Here is a 5,114-nt window from a genome sequence, read left to right on the forward strand (position 1 = left end):
TGTTTCTTGGTACCAGCATATTGATTAATTTTCTTTGTTCGAATGCAGGTTTCAGCAATAGTCTCTTTTGTCTTTGTATTTGTTTGCAATTTCATCTTTGGCTTTCTGCCTTATGTCGACAACTTTGCAAGCATTGGAGGTTTCATATCAAGGTTCCTTCTTGGATCTGTACTTCTACCCAGCAGAAAGCTTGAAGTTTTGTATCAGGTTTCGTATCATGATTATTCTTGGATCTGTACTTCTTGCAATTCAATCTACCAGGCATTGATATTTTCTTTAACAGATTTATTTAAGAGAGTTTACATTCTTTTTAGCCATTGAGACTCATAAACAACCATCGAGCTCTTGTTCTGTTTGATACCCAGAATTTTGTAGTACGCTAGATTATTTAATTTGTTGTTACTTACTCTTGGATGGTAAGACCTTGTTCTATTCAACGGCTCTCTAAAATTGTTAGCACAATAATACATAATGATCATACTCCCAATCTCAATTATTTGTACTAAATCTATTTTTTCTTCTAATTGCTTTTACAGGGAAAAAAGTGCTGAGTAAGAAGGCTAAATTGGGTCTACGTAATGTAGCTTTCATGTTACTTAGTATGTTTCACTTTCACAGTTATGTAATCACCTTCCACTGATATTTTGTTATGGCTTTGTTCAGTAGGTTTGGGTATTGGCTTCTTAGTCATCTTGATAATTGGGTTGCTCTTGCTATTCCGAATCTACAAGAGAAAACGTGGTTATAAATTCTTTTTTCTCACATTCTCACTCCTTATTTTAGAATGGTTATAAATTCTTTTAGAATGCTTATATATGCATTCGCTGAAATGTGCTATAAAATCGAATAAGGCCAAGAATGAGAAAGATTATGTTATCTAATAATTTGGATGAAAAATCACAGCCTTAAAAATATAATAAATTCCATCCTAATAAAAAATAATGTGCTATAAAATTATTTCTTAAACATGATTTCTTATGCCCTCAATCATCAGAAAGTTATAGAGAGAGAGACATCCAAATCATCAAAACTTTTCTTTTTATAAGTGATGAGCGGATAATTTATACGCTTTTTGGCATTGTTTTTAGTATGTTTTTAGTTTGTTTTAGTTAGTTTTTATTATATTTTTATTAGTTTTTAGTTAAAATTCACTTTTCTGGACTTTACTATGAGTTTGTGTGTTTTTCTGTGATTTCAGGTATTTTTTGGCTGAAATTGAGGGACCTGAGCAAAAATCTGATTCAGAGGCTGAAAAGGACTGCAGATGCTATTGGATTCTGACCTCCCTGCACTTGAAGTGGATTTTCTGGAGCTACAGAAGTCCAATTGGCGAGCTCTCAATTGCGTTGGAAAGTAGACATCCTGGGCTTTCCAGCAATGTATAATAGTCCATACTTTGCTCGAGATTTGATGGCCCAAACAGGCGTTCCAAGTCAGCTCAAGAATTTTGGCGTTTAACGCCGGAATTGGCACAAGAATGGGAGTTAAACGCCCAAACTGGCAAAAAGCTGGCGTTTAACTCCAAGAAAAGTCTCTACACATGAAAGCTTCAATGCTCAGTCCAAGCACACACCAAGTGGGCCCGGAAGTGGATTTTTATGTCATTTACTCATCTTTGTAAACCCTAGGCTACTAGTTCTCTACAAATAGGACCTTTTACTATTGTATTCTCATCTTGGTTCTTCTGGTTCCCTGATGAGCGGATAATTTGTACGCTTTTTGGCATTGTTTTTAGTATGTTTTTAATAGTTTTAGTTGAGTTCTTAGTATATTTTTATTAGTTTTTAGTTAAAATTCACTTTTCTGGACTTTACTATGAGTTTGTGTGTTTTTCTGTGATTTCAGGTATTTTCTGGCTGAAATTGAGGGACCTGAGCAAAAATCTGATTCAGAGACTGAAAAGGACTGCAGATGCTGTTGGATTCTGACCTCTCTGCACTCGAAGTGGATTTTCTGGAGCTACAGAAGCCCAATTGGCGCGCTCTTAACGGCGTTGGAAAGTAGACATCCTGGGCTTTCCAGCAATATATGATAGTCCATACTTTGCCCAAGATTTGATGGCCCAAACCGGCGTTCAAAGTCACCTACAGAATTTCCAGCGTTAAACGCCGAAACTGGCACCAAAATGGGAGTTAAACGCCCAAACTGGCACCAAAGCTGGCGTTTAACTCCAAGAAGAGTCTCTACACGAAAAATGCTTCATTGCTCAGCCCAAGCACACACCAAGTGGGCCCGGAAGTGGATTTTTATGTCATTTACTCATCTTTGTACACCTTAGGCTACTAGTTTCCTATAAGTAGGACCTTTTACTATTGTATTTTCATCTTTTGATCATGTTTTTATGATTGAACCCTCTTTGGGAGGCTGGCCATTCGGCCATGCCTAGACCTTGTTCTTATGTATTTTCAACGGTGGAGTTTCTACACACCATAGATTAAGGTGTGGAGCTCTGCTGTACCTCGAGTATTAATGCAATTACTATTGTTCTTCTATTCAATTCCGCTTGATCTTTGTCCAAGATATCACTTGTTCTTCAACTTGATGAATGTGATGATCCGTGACACTCATCATCATTCTCACTTATGAACAAAGTGACTGACAACCACTTCTGTTCTACAAGCAACAAGGCTCTAGTGAATATCTCTTTGATTCCTGATACACGATGCATGGTTGATCGCCTGACAACCGAGTGCTCGCCTGACAACCGAGCCAACCATTCCGTGAGATCAGAATCTTCGTGGTATAGGCAAGAACTGATGGCGGCATTCAAGAGAATCCGGAAGGTCTAACCTTGTCTGTGGTATTCTGAGTAGGATTCAATGATTGAATGACTGTGACGTGCTTCAATCTCCTAGCAGGCGGGGCGTTAGTGACAGACGCAAAAGAATCACTGGATTCTATTTCGGCCTGACCGAGAACCGACAGATGATTAGCCATGCTGTGACAGAGCATAGGAATATTTTCACTGAGAGGATGGGAGGTAGCCACTGACAACGGTGAAACCCTTGCATAAGCTTGCCATGGAAAGGAGTAAGAAGGATTGGATGAAGACAGTAAGAAAGCAGAGAGACGGAAGGGAAAGCATCTTCATACGCTTATCTGAAGCTCTCACCAATGATATACATAAGTACCTCTATCTTTATCTTTATGTTTTATTCATCATCTATACCCATTTGAGTCTGCCTGACTAAGATTTACAAGGTGACCATAGCTTGCTTCATACCAACAATCTCCGTGGGATCGACCCTTACTCGCGTAAGGTTTATTACTTGGACGACCCAGTGCACTTGCTGGTTAGTTGTGCGAAGTTGTAGTGATCACGATTTCGCGCACCAAGTTTTTGGCGCCGTTGCCGGGGATTGTTTCGTGTATGGACAACTGACGGTTCATCTTGTTGCTTAGATTAGGTATTTTCTTCAGAGTTCTTAAGAATGAGTTCTAGAGTTTCATGATGATCTGTTAAAATCTGGCTGGCTGAGAAGCCATGTCTAATCTTGTTGGACCGAGGTTTCAACCGATCATCACAAGAGCTTGTTGATTTCAATCAATCTTGCTATTGGAGCAATGATCTGCTAAGGCTTGGCTGGCCATTGGCCATGTCTAGTGTTTTGGACTGAAGCTTTCTTTGGAAGCTTGGCTGGCTGTGAAGCCATGTCCAATTCCTGGACCGGAGTCTTAGACTAGCATTGCAATGATTCCTGGAATCCAAACTAAGAATTCTGAAACCTTTATTTTCTATTTCCATATAATTTTCGAAAAATTCAAAAAAAAATTTTACAAAACCATAAAAACCAAAAATAATTTTATGTTTCTTGTTTGAAGTCTAGTGTCTCATTTTAAGTTTAGTGGCAATTCCATGTTTCTGCTCTTTTTGCATTCATGCATGTGTCTTCATTAATCTTCAAGTTGTTCTTGATGATTTTATTACTATGATTTTTAATTCTCTTGACTTGAGTGTTTATGTGTCTCATATGCATTCACATTTTATTAGTGTCAGTAGTATACAAACTGCTAAGTTTGGTGTCTTGCATGCATTGTTATTTGATTTTAGTTGCATCTTGATTATTCCTTATCATTAAAAATCCAAAAATATTTTTCATTTGTGTCTTTTCAAGTCAATAATATGGAGAATTGAAGACTCATAACATACTGCAGAGGAATTACACAAAAAAAGCTGGGCGTTCAAAACGCCCAGTGAAGAAGGTCAGACTGGCGTTTAAACGCCAGCCAGGGTACCTGGTTGGGCGTTTAACGCCCAAAAAGGTAGCATTTTGGGCGTTAAACGCCAGAATGGATACCATTCTGGGCGTTTGACGCCAGGATGGCACAAGAGGGAAGATTTTGTTTTCAAATCAATTTTTTTTCAAGTTTTCAAAGTTTTTCAAAATCAAATCTTTTTCAAATCATATCTTTTCAATCAAATGTTTTCAAAATCAATTTCTTTTCTTTTTCAAAGATACTTGCTAACAATTAATGATTTGATTGAACATTTCAAGTATGTTGCCTTTTCTGTTGAGAAAGGTTTAATGTTTGAATCATATCTTTTCTTGTTAGGCAAGTCATTATTTTTTAAAATCAAATCTTTTTAATTTGTTTTTAAACCATATCTTTTCAATCATATCTTTTTAAAACCATAACTTTTTTTTTTCATATCTTTTTTATAATCACATCTTTTTCAAAACAGTTTTTAATCATATCTTTTTGATTTCTAATTTCAAAATCTTTTTCAAAAATTACTTGATTTCTTTCCCACTCTTGGTTTTCGAAAATCAATTCAAGTTTTTCAAAATGTATATCATTGGTGAGAGCTTCAGATAAGCATATGAAGATGCTTTCCCTTCCGACTCTCTGCTTTCTTACTGTCTTCATCCAATCCTTCTTACTCCTTTCCATGGCAAGCTTATGCAAGGGTTTCACCGTTGTCAGTGGCTACCTTCCATCCTCTCAGTGAAAATGTTCCTATGCTCTGTCACAGCATGGCTAATCATCTGTCGGTTCTCGGTCAGGCCGGAATAGAATCCAGTGATTCTTTTGCGTCTGTCACTAACGCCCCGCCTGCTAGGAGTTTGAAGCACGTCACAGTCATTCAATCATTGAATCCTACTCAGAATACC

Source organism: Arachis stenosperma, chromosome 1, assembly GCF_014773155.1.
Source record: "Arachis stenosperma cultivar V10309 chromosome 1, arast.V10309.gnm1.PFL2, whole genome shotgun sequence".
In the NCBI taxonomy this organism is placed as follows: Eukaryota; Viridiplantae; Streptophyta; class Magnoliopsida; order Fabales; family Fabaceae; genus Arachis; species Arachis stenosperma.